Source organism: Nicotiana attenuata, unplaced genomic scaffold (assembly GCF_001879085.1).
Source record: "Nicotiana attenuata strain UT unplaced genomic scaffold, NIATTr2, whole genome shotgun sequence".
Lineage (NCBI taxonomy): Eukaryota > Viridiplantae > Streptophyta > Magnoliopsida > Solanales > Solanaceae > Nicotiana > Nicotiana attenuata.
The window spans coordinates 1022545-1042061 of NW_017670238.1; positions in this window are offsets into that span (position 1 = coordinate 1022545).

Genomic DNA, 19517 nt, shown 5'->3' on the forward strand with positions numbered 1-19517 from the left:
GAGTTAGCGTGTGTGTTTGGTTGGGATCCCCGAGGGCTCGGGAGTGTTTTCGGAGGTGGTTCGGGGTGTTTTGAACTTAGGAAAAATTGCAGAAATGTTCAGTTCTGATATCTGGTATGTTGTTCTATGCGATCGTATAGGAGTTTTCGCGATCGCATAGTGTAAATCTTGAATTGCCCAGTTTTGTTCTATGCGATCGCACAGTAGACTCCGCGATCGTGTACCTCGGCCAATTCCTTCTATGCGATCGCACCCTTCCCTTTGCGATCGCAATGTACAAAACCCAGCCTCCATCTTAACCTTCTATGCGATCACATTCACCAGCCCGCGATCGCAGTGCCCAGCCAGCCTTACCCTATGCGATCGCAATCCCTCTTCCGCGATCGCATTTGCCCAGTTATTTTAAAAGCTTAAAAACAGAACAGTGACGGGATTAATCTAAATTTTCACATGAGCTCTCTTCTTCCCCAAGCTCTAGGACTCCATTGAAGCCCCCATTCTTCAAGACCATTTGGGTATGTAATTTCCCACTCATTTCCTTCATCTTCCTTCACTAATTAATGAGTTTCTAAGCCTAAATCATGTTATCTAGGGTTGGAATTGGGGGGCAAAGGGTAGAATTAGGGCTTTTCGATTTTCTTTGATTTAGACCTCGTTTTGGGGTCGAATTTGAAAACAAATTGTATATCCGGGCTCGTGGGGGAATGGGTAACATGGAATTGGTTCGAACCTCGGGTTTTGACCAAGCGGGCCCGGGGTCGATTTTTGGGATTTTGGGAAGAAAGCTTAGAAATCTATATTTAGGCTTTGGGTTTAGTTTGTTTAGCTATTATTGATATTATAAAGTCATTATTTCATAGATTTGACTGAGTTGGAGCCGAATTTGAGGGGTAAAGCTATACTAGAGGCTTGAGTTGAGTTTGGGGCATTCGAGGTAAGTGTTTGATCTAACTTTGGCTTGAGAGAATAGGATTAGAGTATTATTTGCTAATTGCTAAATGTGGAGTACGGTGTATAGGCATGGTGACGAGTATCTATACACCGGTGTCTAGCATGACCGTGAGTCCTTATTTGTGCTTATTTGGGATTCTGTATTGACTCTTCCTTGTTTAATTGATGGTTGCTATATAATGTGAACAGTATGAAGAGGAAATATGACTTGTAAACTCCTTGGAGCATTGGCTCGAATTATGACTTGGTTAGGAAGTAAGAAATGAACGAAAGAGAAAGAGATGTAATTATTCCCTTGCCGGGACGTGTAAGTTATTGTCGTTGCTCCCTTGCCGGGAACTAGCTGTTCACTTGTATTCTCCCTCGCCGGGATAGTTGAATTGATACTTGTTCCCTTGCCGGGAAACCATATATATATTATGAGAAGGGATCGTGTGGCACGCCGACCACTTATATATTATGAAATGGGATCGTGTGGCACGCCGACCACTTATATATTATGAAATGGGATCGTGTGGCACGCCGACCACTTATATATTATGAAATGGGGTCGTGTGGCATGCCGACCACTTATATATTATGAAATGGGATCGTGTGGCACGCCGACCACTTATATATCATGAAATGGGATCGTGTGGCACGCCGACCACGTAATCTGTGTTAGAAGAGATTAGTTGTAGTTTTCCTTATTTATTCCTACCGTTCTATTTTATCTGTTATCCCCAAAAGCATGTTCCCCTCCCAGTCTTAATTATTACTTTCCGCTGTTATTTTTGTAGTGTTTGTATATATATATATATCTGCACAGGTTGATTGGTAGTCCTGTCTAGCCTCGTCACTACTTCGCGGGGTTAGGCCAGCACTTACCAGCACATGGGGTCGGTTGTGCTGATGCTACACTCTGTGCATCTCTTTGCACAGATCAAAGTACCGGAGCAGGAGCTTTTGGACAGCAGTAGGAGCATTGGGAGCTGACTTCAGTCCAGAGATTCCCGAGGTAGCCTTGCTGACGTCCGCATGGCCCGGAGTCTCTCTTATCCTTGTTTTTCGTTTGATTTCCTTTGTATCGGATCAGACGGTACTGTGTTTGTATTTAGACCATTATTTAGCATTCTGTAGAAGTTCGTGAGTTAGTGACACCAGATCTGGGTAGAGATGTATTTGAGCTTCCGCACTTGGTTTCAGTTATTTATGTTTTGAGACTTCCGCTTTTATATTAATTGTCTCGTCTTTCTTTATATTGTTGATGTTGTCAAGAGAGGTATTAAATTAATTGGCTTGCCTAGCTCCTATTAGTAGGCACCATCACGACTCCCGAAGGTGGGAAATCCGGGTCGTGACAATTCTATAATGAAGCAGTAAAATCATTTAAAAACAGTAAACCAGTGAAAAGACAAGAAAAATCCTCTTTCATCAAGTAAACAAGTAATTGACAGACAATTAAGGTACAGTAAATAAATAGAAGCTCGCCCCTCGGGCACAGTATCACCACATCTGTCCCTCGGGAAACATCTCAGGACAATAACAGCCCCTCGGTCTCAAACTCACATCACAATGGGTACCCGTGCTCACTGGGGGTGTGCAGACTCCTGGAGGGGCCCCTTACGGCCCAAGCGCAATAACAAGCCATCTCGTGGCATCAAATCTAGGCCCTCGGCCTCATATCAATCAAGCCACCTCGTGGCGTACATATCTCGGGCCCTCAGCCTCAAATCAGTATCAGTGTTTCCTCACAACATAGGCCCTCGGCCTTACTCAGTCAAAATTATTCACAAGCCCCCCGGGCAATAGTAAAACAGTGTTTCTCATCCCAAAACATCATTTAAAAATATCATTTAAGTCTCAAAACTGAGTAAAATGGCTGAGTAGTAAAATAGTGGAAAATAACATGACCGAGTTCAAGTAGTAAGTCAAAACAGTGAGGTAATATCAATAAAAATCCCCGAAGGGTTCAAATAATTGGCACGAAGCCCAAATATTGCATTCAGCCCAAATCATAATGATAGTAAATAAGTTTCAGTCAAATACGCGGTAAAATCATCAATCGGGACGGACCAAGTCATAATCCCCAATAGTGTACGACCCCACGCTCGTCAACAAACATGTGTCTCACCTCAACATAGCACTACGATGTGCAATCCGGGGTTTCAAACCCTCAGGACATCATTTACAATCATTACTCACCTCGAACCGACTAAATCTCTAGCTCGCGATGCCTTTGCCCCTCGAATTGGCCTCCACATGCGTCGAATCTGTCCAAAATCAGAACGAGGACATCAAAATATGCCAAGGGAACAAAGCCCAAGCGAAAACAATCAATAAAGGGCACAAATCCCGAAATTACCAAAACCCGACCCCCGGGCCCACGTCTCGAAATTCAGAAATTTTTACACCAACGGGTTCCTTATCTCCCCACGAGTTCATACATATCAAAAATACTAAAATCGGAGTCCAAATGACCTCTCAAATCTCCATTTAAAGGCCTCTTAAACTCAAGCCCTAATCCTCCATTTTTGCTCTTTAATTCCTTTAATTACTGCCCTAAATTCATGAAATACTACCATAGAATTGTGTTTTAGGTCCAAAATCCTTACCTTAACGAAGTTCCCTTGAAATCCCTCTTCCAATTCGTCCAAAAGCTCTCAAGCCGAAGATAAAAATGGTGGAATAGCTCAAACTCGCATAATGAAATAACTTATTTGTTCTGCCAGTCCTTTTCGCATCTGCGGCACAATACCCACCTCTGCGGTACCGCATCTTCGATCTTTCATCCGCATCTGCGGAAATCACTCAACGAACCAATTACCGCATTTGCGGTCCACTCGCCGCATCTGCGGCTCCGCAGGTGTGGTCCTTCTACCGCATTTGCAGTTTCTGACTCCTCCTTTCAAATCCACATCTGCGGCCATCCCATCCCATATGCGACGCCGCACCTGCGGTCCCCAAACCGCAGGTGCGAAAATGAAGCAGCAACTTCAGCAGCTGCAACACAATCCAATTTCTCCGTTAACCCTTCGAAATCACCCCGAGACCTCAACCAAAAGCACAAACATATCCCAATACCTTATTCTAACATGTTCCAATCATCAAAACACTTCAAACAACACTAAATCAACCAAAACACCTCGGATTCAAGCCTAAGTTTCTAAAAATCTTTCGAATTCCGCTTTTGATCAAAAACCTAACCAAACCACGTCCGAATAACCTGAAATTTTGCACACACATCCCAAATCACATAACGAAGCTAGTGCAACTCTCAGAATTCTATTCCGACCCCTGTATCAAAATCTTGCCTATCAACCGGAAATCGCCAAAATATCAACTTCGCCAATTCAAGCCTAAATCTACTCCAAACCTCAAAAACCCGTTCCGATCACACTCCTAAGCCATAAATCACCTCCCGAAGCTAACCGAACCATCGGAACTCACATCCGAGCCCTCTAACACATAAGTCAACATCCGGTTGACTTTTCCAACTTGAACTTCCTTAAAAGAGACTAAGTGTCTCAAACTTTACCAAAACGAATCTGAATCCAATCCGACCAACCCGATACCACCAAAACACGGATAACAAAGCATAAAGAAGCAGAAATGGGGGAAACGGAGCGGTAACTCATGAGACGACCGGCCGGGTCGTCACATGTAGACAGAGAAATGATTGGCCAAAATGGAAAAACGTTATCCAGGCAGAATTAGCGTCACTTGAAAAACGTAATGTATTCGGACGTATAGTTCGAACACCTGAAGAATAAATCCAGTGGGATAAAAATGGGTTTTTGTGTGAAAACGTAATGATAAAAATGAAGTCGTTAGATATAAAGCACGACTTGTGGCACAAGGATTTTCGCAAAGATCTGACATTGATTATATGGAGACATATTCTCCTATGGTGGATGCAATCACTTTCAGGTATATTATAAATTTGGCAGTCCATGAAAAACTTGATATGCGTCTAATGGATGTTGTCACAGCCTATTTGTATGGTACATTAGACAACGAAATTTATATGAAAATCCTTGAAGGGATTAAAGTTCCTGAAACTAATAAAAGTTTTCGGGAAGCTTGTTCAATAAAGCTTCAAAAATCCTTATACGGATGAAACAATCAGGGCGAATGTGGTATAATCGACTAGGTGAGTATTTGCTGAAGAAGGGTATAAGAATGATCCAATTTGTCCTTGTGTATTTATAAGAAGGTCTGGATCTGAATTTCTTATAATCGCTGTGTATGTTGATGATATAAATATCATTGGAACTCCTGGAGAACTTCCAAAAGCAGTAGACTGTTTGAAGAAAGAGTTTGAAATGAAAGATTTTGGAAAGACAAAATTTTATCTTGGTCTACAAATTGAGCATATGAAAGATGGAATTTTTATCCATCAATCAACTTATACCGAAAATATCCTAAAGCGTTTTTATATGGATAAAGCACATCCATTGAGTACCTCGATGATCGTGAGATCACTTGATACAAATAAAGATCCATTCCGACCTCATGAAAATGATGAAGAGCTTCTTGGTGATGAAACTCCATATCTTAGTGTAAATGTATCTTGCAAATAATACTCGACCAGAGATAACTTTTGCAGTAAGTTTATTAGCAAGATTTAGTTCCTTTCCAACGAAAAGACAATGTAATGGTGTTAAGCATATTTTTAGATACCTCCAAGGGACTATTGATATGGGATTATTTTATTCTTATGAATCCGATTCACAAATGATTGGTTATGCAGATACAGGTTATTTGTCTGACCCACAAAAAGCCCGATCTCAAACATGCTATCTATTTACTTGTGGAGGTACAGCTATTTCATGGCGTTCAACAAAACAAACTTTAGCCGCTACATTTTCCAATCATGCAGAGATAATAGCTATTCATGAAGCTAGTCGAGAATGTACATGGTTGAGATCAGTGACTCAACACATTCAACAACTGTGTGGTCTTTCTTTAAAAACGAAGATTCAAACGATATTGTATGAAGATAATGCTGCTTGCATAGCTCAACTAAAAGGAGGATATATCAAAAGAGACAGAACAAAGCACATCTCACCAAAGTTCTTTTTCACGCATGATCTTCAACAAAATGGTGAGATAGATGTTCAACACATCCGTTCAAGTGATAATCTGGAAGAATTATTCACAAAGGCATTACCAACATCAATATTTGAGAAGCTGAGATATAAGATTGAATGCATCGTCTCGGAGATATAAAATAAAGTTTTTATCAGGAGGAGTATAGTACGCACTGTACTCTTTTTCCCTTAACCAAGATTTTGTCCCAAGTGGGTTTCCCTGGTAAGGTTTTTAATGAGGCAGCACTCAATGCATATTACAAATGTGTGTACTCTTTTTCCTTCACTGGATTTTTTCCCACGGGTTTTTTTTTTCTAGTAAGGTTTTAACGAGACACATTATCTTTTAGATGGACATCCAAAGGGGAGTGTTATGAATATGTTAAAGTGGATGTCCATTGAATACTCCTAGACATCCCTATTCTATGAACCATTTGAGTTCATGTACTTAGTTAATTCATCACTTAGTATTTGTAACCTTTAGGTGTATTCTTGTAACCTTTCATGTATCTTATATCCTATAAATAGGGTATTCTTTATCCTATGAAGTACACATAAGAAACACACTTGAATAAGATAACTTCTACATTCTCCTCCTACATATCTTTTCTTCATTACAATATTGTTCTATTTTGCTCTCCTTTCTTAACAAAATATTTGTTTAAGTTATATATATTGACAAAGCATAGGTTTTTTAAACTATAAACGTGTGTGATTTAACTGATGATAGCTGATTGATTGGTTATTATTTTTATCAAGTTACGATTGATTATCATAAAAATTTATTTGTAGTTACTTATGTAAATACTTTTTATATATAAGTGCGCATATAACTTAAATCATTTATTAATCACGATAAATTACGTCGAATTTTACTATTTGTTTCCTGCAATATCTCGAAGATGGCATCAAATAGTTAATAGTCCTGAATTCATTTGGGTCCACTCTGTGATTTACAATATTTTTGTTCCTGGGTTCATTGTGATCCCTTTCGTTTTCGTCATGTGTTTCCATAAAAGGAATTAAGTGATGCATAAAATTAGAGCTATTTTGCTATTGCTTCACGTTTGTATATTTAATTAAAGATTTAAATATACATTATTATCATACTAACCTAGTTGCATTAGTCATTTAGTAGTTGCCATCCATCTCCAATAGTTCATGTCACTATATGTTATATATTTTCAAGGAAACTATTCTGAAGTTGATATGTTCTTTTACAATTTTTTCTGTTTAATTTTTCATATTTTTGGAGAACTTCCAGCTATCAAGAAATCCAAAGAATGTAGTTGAAGTTATAGTTAAAATCGCTACCTTAAAAAATAAAAATATATAACGTAACTAGTTACAATAAGCTGAAAGAGCTATACTAAATGAAATATATATGTCCTACTTTTCCATACATACGTTTAGAAAGTGATTATCCAAGGCTGGGGCGAAGCTAGAGTGTTGGGAGCGGGTTCGGCCGAACCCACTGACTTTGATTCGAACCATGTATTAGTCTTAAAAATTTCATTGAATATGTATAAATTATTAATTTAGAACCCAGTAACTTCAAACGATTGATTCCCGAACCCATAAACTTGAAATCCTGACTCCGCCTCTGATTATTCCAAGGACATTGATTAATGCCACCATAAAATTGGATATGGAGGGAATCTTCTAGATTTCCAATATTTAGGGCAAAGCCTATCACCTTAGGAAAGAGGTGTGGATGGATGGAATTCTTGTTCTTCGTCCATCCACACCTCCTTCCTTCGTTTTTTTGGGTTTTTCATCGGGTATTCACTAAACCTATTTGAATTCGAGTAAATTTAAATTGAATCTTGAGTATGAAGTCGTTTTTGTTAGGGAGCGCTTTACATTAATATAAAACTTTCTTGCGCGAATTTATAGACCCCAATGTGCCTTACCGATACCGGGCTAGAGAAAAAAAGGAAGGAGGTGCGAAAGGATGAAAATCAAGAGTTCCTTAGTTTTTCTTTTTTTTTTTTTAGCATAGAAAAGAAAGTGGGGATCAAATGCAAACTCGAATAAGTGCTAAGAAAGCTGAAAAACTGTTGTCCTCCAACTTGTACTGCAAGCTTACATTTGACTGTGTATTAGAAAAAGAGAAACAAAACTGAGGGAGAAGTGGAGGCTGCAATCCCACTGCATAACCACTTTTATGTTAAGCTTTCTATTCACTGTGTGTCTGTGTGTATTATCAGAAAAATATCAATTTAGGACTAGATTTGGGCCAAGTTCATGTATGATAAAGAAAGTTAGCTCATTCTGATGTCACTCTGAATAATAATACTATAAGGAATAATATATGTAATTTTCATTCTATTTCAACCTCACTCTGGAATCGAAAGATTCACATAGAAGAGGAAAGATGCGGACAAAATGGAACTCCACAGAAGAGAACTGAAAGTCAAATCAAATCCATTACTCGTATTTAAAAAATCTAACTAGTGATAACCAGAAATATAACAATTATATTGTCAACCAATATTAATAGCATGTATGTAGCTGTATCACTTTTGAGACTATGTAGTGATTTTCAATTTATGCCTAATATATCGGACCGTTACTCCTCAGGTCCCGTACATAAGGAAAGCTTATTGCACAGAACTACACTTATTTATTTGTATTTAGTCATAAGCTTTTGGAATTTGTTTCTGTAACATCTATTCAACCTTCCAATTTCAACTAATTAAATAAAATCTTATTGGAATAATTAACTGGGAAGGAGTACTCTCGATTGATATTGCATGTATACAAGCTCCTCTACGTATTGAAGGGTCACTGCAAATTACTCCAATTAATTAAACTAAAATGGTCGTCACATGATTATACCACTTTTAACTTTTCAAGGAATGAATTTATTAATACATTAAATCCACATCCATGCAAAAAGAATAATAGCTGGACAAAAACAAGAATATATAACAGTCAACTAAGTGCTTCTCAACATCAGCTTCTTCATGTTTTGCTTTTTTATTTATTTTTATCCCACCAGCCTCCTCACCTGGGATCCCACAACCAGAAAAAAAAAATTTAAAAATAGTACTGAAAACTAAACAAAAATTCATAAAATAAAATTTAAAAAGTCACAGTAAGACAAAGAAAAATTAAAGTGATCATATCTCTAAGAAAACAACAAAATTATGGAAGAAATGGCTTGGGTTACACTTAACTTTTTTGAAGAAAAAAAAGAATTAAGGGTCACCAAAATTTGATAGACAAGAATCTGTATGCTCTTTGGAACTAGGAATAGTTTTATTTTTTTTTTTAATAATTTCCCAGCTATATACTGGGTGTGTTGTATTATCTTCAAAAAAAGGTGGGATGGCTTTACCTCCACAGATTACAACACAAGGATACTAGTATCCTTCCAAAAAAAAAAAAAACACAGATGTGAAAACCTACAGCTTCACCACTGTGTGGGCTATACAAAACAAGTTCAACTTACAAAAAAATTCGCCTTGTCGTACTTTGTCCTAATACTAGGTACTTGAAATTTTGTCCATAATGAATGGACCTTCGGCTCCCTTAGGGAGTTGATGGAAGGATAAATATATGTTACTGTCAGAAGTGGTTGAAGCCAATTTAGCTAAGAAATCTGCCACTTGGTTAGCCTCCCTATAGCAGTGATTAGGGGTGACATTGACTTGGTTCATTAATTGTGTTGCCTCATCAATAATCTTCTTCATTTTGTAGTTATCTGTACGCCCCTTTTTTAACATATTTGCCACCAAGAGAGAATCTAGTTCAATAATGAAGTCAGAGTAACCATGTTGAAAACACCATTTGATTCCAAATAGAGCTGCTTGTGCTTCTGCATCGTTGTTACTATTGCATTTGGAAGAGATAGAGAAAGCCATTATGAGTTCACCCTGGTCATTTCTCATAGTTCCTCCCAATCTTGCGTTACCATTTCCATGTAAATAACTTTCGTCTGTGTTATGCTTAAAGGATCCTTGGAGTGGTTTAATCCGGGCTATAATGATGGCTACAGGAACAGGTTGTAGTCTCAGCATGGTTTCATAATATTTGACCCAAGGTAGAGTCAGTTTGCATCCAGGGAAGGCTCTAAGAACTGCAGCTTGAACTAGGAATAAATACATGAAAAGAATAATTAGGTTGAGTGGTTAGAAGGAATTTTTATAAGAAGGGAAAAAACGGAATAGATAAAGAACATAAAGGTAGTCTGTTATAATTTCAATTATTCTATTTTGCTCATTGTTTATTTGTTTTCAAAGATTTGAAAGATTAGTTTTTCAACTTCACTATTCCTATTGTGGAAATACAGTTCGAGATGAAAGAAATTAGTATTAGAGTAAGGAATGAAAAATGTGAAAATAAGAGTTTTCGTTCCTAAAATTTTGGTTCCATTTCTTTTCCAGTTTAACGATTTGATCCTTGATGTTAGGCTAGAAACCCGTGTTTAAGCCGTAGTGTTACATTCCAATTACTGTATTTTTATGTGTGCTTGAGCTCAAATGATAGTGAATTACACTTAGTACGTGTTTTATGCCTTGCAGGAAGTGATCCCGAGTTCAAAAGTTAATTTGGAGCTAAATCGATCAATCTGGAGCTTTGAAGTCTGAGTAAAAGCCCAATACATTAAGTCGGGATCGTGTTCAGAGGTCGTGTACCAAGTCTGGATGTCAAAAGAGGATGAAATAATTTCACTCTGAGAAAATTATACTGCCATGCTGCATGGGGCGCCGCATGGCGCGGCGCAGCAGTGTAAAATAAGTAGCCTGACAAGAAAATGCAAGCCTGCTGATAAACTTCACAAGCGCGCCGCACAGTGCGGCACGGCGTGTGCCGCACCTTCGAAATTTTCCTGCAGTCTATCAGAATCAGCAAGCACATCGCGTGGCGCGTCGCCCCATGCGGCGCACCTGTACAAATTTACAGAGCCAAGTCCTATTCCGCATAGGAAAGGGTGTTTCGTCTGGGCCCGACCCTACTTGGTATAAATGCATATAAATTGCTATTTTGAGGACTTTTTACACATCGGAGACCTAGGGAGACTGTTTTGGAAGGGAGAAGACGTTTTGGACAATTTTCGGAGGAGATTATCATCGAGTTCTTCATTCCTTCATCTTTACTTTGTAATTTAATTCTGCAAATTATTTGGAAAATTGTTACTATGAGTATGAGTAGCTAAACTCATAATCTAGGGTTTTGATGGAACCTGTTGAAGGATAATTTTCTCGTTACGTTAATATAGATTTGACATAGTATTCTCTCTATTTGTCCAACTATATGCTTATTGCTGTTGATTGAAGGGCCCTCAATTAGCTGTTCCTATTTAGTGTGCATTACTCGGGAGAGAGTGCATATTTAGGTAGTTGTTGAACATCATCACTCCTATGTCTAGTACATTGTTGTAATTACTCGGGAGAGAGTTACGATAGTCAGAGTGCTCATGATCGATAGAGAAGACTTAGGCAAATTTATAGCAAACGTGGAAAGGATTCAGACAATAGGGGAAATCAGAACCTTAGATCATTCCAATTCTTGTCTACAACCCGTTCGTAGTTAGTTCTTATTATTTGTATTTTTATTACGTAATATTATTAGTTAGTAGGCATCCAATTTATTACTTAAACATTTCTGAAGATTGATTACGAGAATTTGTGTAAGTCCAATAGCTGTGTTTAATAGGTTAATTCCCTGTGGGATTCGACTCCGGACTTGTTAACCGGAATATATTTGCAATGATCGCTTTGTCCTTTTTATAAGGCATAGTTGGACGTGATCAATCCTGAACTTTCATGATTACTTAGTAGTCTTGTTTACTCCCAAAAATGGGTAATAATTAAATTTGTACGCGGTTTAAAGGATATGTGATTCAATTCAATATGAATGATTTAAGAATGACGAATAATTAAGTTAAAGATAAAATGAAAGATCGAACCAATTGTAATGTGATGATCAAGCCTAATCTTAGGATGAACAGTGAAACTCAACCTCGATCGAACCCTCGATATGAACTCGATTGCGAATAAGAAGAGAACAAATGAAGAACACTTTGAATAATAGCTAGAAGATAAAAATTAACTTTTATTGCTTTGATTTGCGTGTCACAATATGTCAAAATAAAAGAAACCTTCCCCTTTATATTGTAGGGGAATTGCAGTCCTAGTACAAGTCTAAATAAGATAAAAATCTCCTTTTTCCGGTAAATGTTGATCCGCTGTTGATACCGGACGGAATTCGCACCGTAATATCCAGTTGAGGGCGAATATTACGGCTCCCCTACTCGTCATGTATAATCCTCCGCGTTTCCTGGGGTCCAAAAACCTTACTTGGTCAGGGCCCGTTATTTCGCCGTACCCGATCCCTGATGCATCATTCACTCCTCCCGGGTTCCGATACGAGGGGTCTTTCGGCCTCGCTTGTACTCATCTTGAGTCGTGCTTCCCTTTTGTTTCCTCATCGGGGAATCAGGGGGAACTCTGCCCCCGATTTTACCCGTACACAGATAGTCCCCTCGCTTTTCGGAGAGCAAATTTATCGAAGCGATGGGAAACGGTGAATTAACCCCGGTTCCTTCTTCTATACACTATAATCGAGCTGACAGGTCAGCGAAACGTCCCATCAGTTGCGTCGTTCTGACTTCAGACACGTGTCAGCGCCGGTTGGCTGTCCCCGAATGCGAAACGTCATGCATTGATTACCCCTTCTGTATAAAAGCTTCGGTCCCTTTTTCACTTTTTTATTTTCCGATTCTAGAGCTCCTTAATTTATGCACGAACTCTTCACTTATTTTTAACCCCTTCATACATTATTTCCTAGATCTTCATATTTTCATCTCCCCATCTTCAAATCTTCATACTCCTTCTTCAAATCTGACCTTCGTACCTTCATCCTTATCTTCAAATCTTCATCCTCACTTTCAAATCTTCATCATCATCTTCAAAACTTCATATATTCCAGAATTCGATGGCGAAGACTTCGAAATCTGTTCCTCAACAGACCGTCCCTTCATCTTCTGACCCCGGCCACGAATGCCGAGGTGGTGTCACGACCCCAAATCCACTAGTCGTGATGGAACATAACCTCAACCCGCTAGATAAGCCAACTAATAACTATCCAATTCCAATAATATTAATAAGACCATTAAACAAACAGGATCTATCTGAATCTTATACATTCCCAAAGACTTGGTAGAACAAATCATGAGCTTCTAAGAATAGAATTTACAAATCTGGTATGAAGTAAATACATCTTCTGTTTGAAAAGTATATAAAGAGTTTTTATAATCCAAGGCTACCATGAACAAAAGGTAGCTACAACAGGGACGCAGGTACATCGTCAAATCCAGCTCCCATCGCAGCAACAACAATAGCCAACATCTGCACGCAAGCTGCAGAAGTGTAGTATGAGTACAACCAACCCCGTATACTCAATAAGTAACAAACCTAACCTTATGTTGAAAGTAGTGACGAGCTGGAAAATGGTCGAGTCCAACACCAGTAGCCAACAACAATTCATTACAACGTAGAGCATATAAATAAGGAAGTAACTTAGAGATAAAATGCTTAGCTTTTTCACAGTTTTCTGAAAATAGTTAAAAATCCTTTACCGAAATAGTCGAAAAATATGAGATAGTTTATAAACTTAACTTTTCCAAACATCCTTTCCACAATAAATAAGATGTTTCATTTTCTTTCCAGATAGTAAGTGTGAAATACCTCTCTATGCCCACATATCAATGTGTGTAAAAAGTCATGAAAGACGTGATATCGTACAATATGAGAAAAAATGCATCTCTATGCCTATATGTTATGTGTGCATGCCAATGCCATGTATCTCAGAGATGAATCATGTACTCACACTCTCAGAGTACTCAATCTCACTGTCTCACACTTACCACTCATCATGCTCAACCACTCGGCACTGTATATTGCCCACACGGTCCAGGGAAGATCCATCCCGGAATATATACATCACTGACCATCATTCACTCAGTACCGAGGAAGGCCAATCTGGCCCCATGGATAAGATCCATCTCCACGTATATAAATGCTTCGGACAAGATCCATGTCCAGGAAAGATCCATCCCTCAATATAATCAACCGCGCTCACTGGGGTGTGTACAGACTCCGGAGGGGCTCCTACAGCCCAAGTGCTATCATAAGCCAGATCCAGGTATAAATCAATATAACATGCTGCGGCGTGCAACCTGATCCCATAACTATCACTCATAATCAGCCACTCAGCCTCACTCAGTTATCAATCTCTCCAGTCTCACTCACGGGCTCACAATGTCATGAAACTAGCCCGACAACAATGGTATGAAGTATCAATAAAAAACAGCTGAGAATGAGATATGATATGAATGCATGAATATGGCTGAGTAAGAAATATCAATGAAATCAGTCAGATGACAGCAATAAACGACCACTATGGGTCCTAACAATATCAGCATAAAGTCTAAACATGATATCTAGCATGATTGACAGCTGAGTTACTTTATCACATGATGAAAACACAGATATCAACAAAGTAGGGTCATTATGCAGCGTCATGGAAACAACGGAGTCACAATTCACAGGGTGCACGCCCATATGCCCGCCACCTAGCATGTGCGTCACCCCATCATCAATCACATACCACGTAATTCGGAATTTCATACCCTCAGCACTAAGTTTAGAAGAGTTACTTACCTCTAACAAGCAAATTCCAACACCGAGCAAGCCAAGCGATGCTCCAAGAATGCCATCACGCGCGAAGCGACTTCCGTACGGCTCAAAACTAGCAAAAAGCAACTCAAATACATCAAATAAAGCCCAAGGAAACAATTCCAAATGATAAAGATCGAATCCTTAATCAAAATCCAAAACTGGCCAAAAATCACATCCAGGCTCGCGCCTCGGAACCCGATAAAACTCACAAAATCCGACAACCCATTCAATTACGAGTCCAACCATACTAGTTTCACTCAAATCCGACTCCAAATCGGTGTTGAAAAATCAAAAATTCATATTCTGAAACTTTAGGCCAAAACCCCCAATTTCCTCTTTAAAATTCATCAACTGAAAGCTAAAAGCGAAGATAGATTCATGAAATATAACAAAAACCGAGTAGAGACCACTTACCCCAATTCATATGGTAAAAATTGCTTCAAGAATCGCCTCAATCCGAGCTCCATAGCTCCCAAAATGTAAAAATGGCTGAAACCCTCGAAATGGAGTATTTTATAATCTGCCCATGCATATCATCAATCACATACCACGTAATTCGAGGTTTCATACCCTCAGCACTAAGTTTACAAGAGTTACTTACCTCTAACAAGCAAATTCCAATACCGAGCAAGCCAAGCCATGCTCCAAGAATGCCATCACGCGCGTAGCGACCTCCGCACGGCTCAAAACTAGCCAAAAGCAACTCAAATACATCAAATAAACCCCAAGGAAACAATTCCAAATGATAAAGATCGAATCCTTAATCAAAACCCAAAACTGGCCAAAAATCACATCCGGGTCCGCGCCTCGAAACCCGACAAAATCCGACAACCTATTCAATTACGAGTCCAACCATACTAGTTTCACTCAAATCCGACCCCAAATCGGTGTTCAAAACTCAAAAATTCATATTATGAAACTTTAGGCCAAAACCCCCAATTTCCGCTTTGAAATTCATCAACCAAAAGCTAAAAGCGAAGATAGATTCATGAAATATAACCAAAACCGAGTAGAGACCACTTACCCCAATTCATATGGTGAAAATTGCTTCAAGAATCGCCTCAATCCGAGCTCCATAGCTCCCAAAATGTAAAAATGGTTGAAACCCTCAAAATGGAGTATTTTATAATCTGCCCATGCATCCTCTTACGCGAACGCGGAAAACGATGAAAAAATCACACCAGCACAAAAGACTACACGTTCGCGGCATAGTCCTCGCGAACGCGATCCACAACAGGACCAACCCTTCACGAACGCAGCTGCTACTTCGCGAGCGCGAAGACATATCCTCCTGTTTCCTCAATTTCAACTCTATGCGAACGCGACGCCCCAACGCGGAACCCAATCAACTTACCTTTAGCGAATGTGTTCCGTATATCGCGTCCGCGACGAACATATTCACAGAAGACCAAATTACACTTCGCGATCGCGGTTGGACCTTCACGATCGCGAATAACACCAGAAATATCAGGTAACAGCAGAAACTGGCAATAATAACATGGTCCAAAATGGTCTGAAACCCGTCTGAAACTCACCAGAGCCCCTCGGGACCCCGTCCAAACATACCAACAAGTCCCAAAACATAACATGAACTACTCCAGGCCTCAAAAAACACATAATAACATCAAAATGACGAATCACACCTCAACTCGAAATCAATGAATTTTGAAACTTCAAATTTCCACAATTGATGCCGAAACCTATCAAATCACGTCCGATTGCCGTCAGATTTTGCACACAAGTCACATTTGACATTACGAACCTGCTCTAACTTCCGGAATCAGAATCCGACCCCGATATCGAAAAGTCCACTCCCGATCAAACTTTCCAAAATTCCAATTTTCGCCATTTCAAGCCAAATTCTACTACGGACCTCCAAATCACAATCCGGACGTGATCATAAGTCCAAAATCACCCAACAGAGCTAATGGAACCATAAAAAATCCAATCCGAGGTCAAATACTAAAAAGTCAAACTTGGTCAACCCTTTCAAATTTAAAGCTTCTAGCTGAGAATCATTCTTCCAAATCAATTCCGAATAACCTGAAAATCAAAGCCGACGATTCACATAAGTCATAATACATCATACGGAGCTACTCATTCCCTCACACAACTAAGCGAAGTGTAAATGCTCAAAACGGCCGGTCGGGTCGTTACATCCTCCCCCACTTAAACGTGCCAAGAGTTGTTCCAAAAGCCATCAAATCATCGTGTAACCTTACCATGCATATACCCGGGGGTGATCCCACGTCACCCTATTCTATATAGGCCCGAAAACACAACATAACTGAAGATCGTTACTCCAACCTCAGCCCATAAGCCTTAGAATCCAATTTCCAACATCCGGAATTTCTATAAGATCAAAATCTCGCATCTACACACTATATAAGTCTGAACAAGCTGTATCAAGCCTTCACCATAACCCAAGATGTAATCACATGATATACCGCATAAACCAAATACTCATAGCAATAGTTTCTATTCATCGTAGCCGCTCAAACAACCCAATACGGTAATAAACCTCATATCAAACAAAGCCTCGTTCTAAAACCTTTGTACAATGCCGATGATGAAAGAAATACGTAGAAACTCATAACCATTCATCAGATCAACAAGTCATGGAGCTCCCTCTCCTTCGACAAGAACTATAGCCACTTTCTAAGCCGACTTTCGATATTATCCTTCCAACCATGATGTAACCAATTCCGATAGTATCCATCCTAGATCCAACGACCTCGTCTTATCAATACCATCTACTCTATAGACATTCCAGATAATATGATCTAAATCTACAACCTGTGCAATCCGTGCACCAATAAGCAACATTCCAAATGTACTAAATCATGGAAAATGACTCAAACGAGAGAACCGTCCCGCAAGCTCAACAAGTACCACCACAACGCAATGCTTAAAACCCATCACCCACCATAGAACCATAACACACGAATCTAACACAAAGGATCATATCTCAATATAACTCTGCTACAATGCGTGACCCCATCCAAATACTGGTCCATATTGTATACCTGGAGCCACCCTGCTCAAAATCAATAACCACGCGCAATTCGACATCGAGTACCCAAAGTACATTACTATAACCACGAAGAAGCAAAAGACACAATGCCACACAAAAACCGAAAGAACATAATCAATACGCCATCAACCAAGCAATACCCAATACTCTTCTCGCTCAAATTCCGCTATAAGACCCCAATAGTACCGCATCATATGTGCATATAACCAACAAATCACAACTCCTCGTTGTAACACCCCGTAAATTCGGCTTAGGTGTGAATGTGGTAAATGAGTGGTAAGGTTATATTTTGAACATGTGAAGTCCCAACGGGATGATTGTGGGTAAAATAGTTGTTTCAAAAATCAAAATGGAAAGAGAGGTGCATAAGATTTGACAAAAATCGACTAAGTTGCAGAAGGTCTGTCTTCAATCAAGTTTTAGTGAAAATGTGTAAGGAATTGGGGAAAACACAAAGCATGAAAGTTGTAGGCCTTTGAAATAACTTTCAAACGATATATTATGGAGCCCAAACGGATCTCTGTGCAAAAGGTTATGTGCGTTTTTCAGAACAGTACGCGTATGTACGAACACTCGCGCGAACAAGCCTCCAGGTGCGCGAACTCGCGCGTGGGAGGCAGTGTTACTGCCGTTGAGCGCGAACACTAGCGCGAACAAGCCTCCAGGTGCGCGAACTCGCGTGTGGGGGGTTTTAAAGCTATATTTCGTTCCCCACAGCCCCAAAACATAAAAACTTGCTCTAGAAAGGGAACTCTCAAAAACCTAACTCCTTAAGGGTCCTTCCACCACCCAAGGTAAGTTCTAATGGTGATTCTAAGTTAATTTCACTTTTCCAACATCTTATTAACATGGGTAAAACCTCCATATCATTAGATATTCGATTGGGACATCATTGTTGAGAGAAGGAAGCCTAGAACTCGAAAATCAAGGGTTTGAACTTCGAAAAGGTAATGTCTTCACCCTCTAATTGATTCTAGCATTGGTTTAATGATTATAAATCCTAGTTCATGAGACATGAGTTGTTGGGGTTGATAGAAAAGCATGAACGATTATAGGGTTGGGGTGTTGAGTGTTGATTATTGGTTAAGAGTGTTGTTTGCCTTATGGGTGATGAAGAATAATGTTGGTGTAATCATTTGAGACCTTAGAATTTATCTAGGAACAACAGAATGGGTTGTTGGGTGTAGAGACACCATTAATAAGGACTATGAAGCTTTATTTTTACCAAGTGTTTGACAAAATGCTTAAGTGACCAAAACATGAGCATTATAGCTAATGTGGAATCCCTTTGACTTGTATTGCTATAGATTGAAGTTGAAAGGATTGACAAACGTTGTATTACGCTCAAGAGTAGGAAGTTAAGGTATGTAAGGCTAACTCTTTACGTTTGGGAATGTTTATGATTCTCCCTACGTCCCATTCATTATGATCATTACCAGTCTGCTCAGAAAAGGAACTATGCCTTAGTTCCCTGATCAGTAGTAGGACTTCTATTCTCTAGATGGCATAGTCTCATAATCATTCGATATTCTATGAGTTTTAGTTATGACAAATCAACTTGTTATGAATACTCATCTCAGTCTAATCCTATTCATTATTTCAGTATCATGTATTGTAATATGATTCTTAGTTCCTGATTTTATATTCTTGAATGTTGAACACCTGTATTTGGGCCTGAGGCTGCAGTTATGTATGCGTATACTTGGGCCCAAGGCCGCAGTTATGCATACGTATACTTGGGCCCGAGGTCCGCAGTTGTGCGCACACACT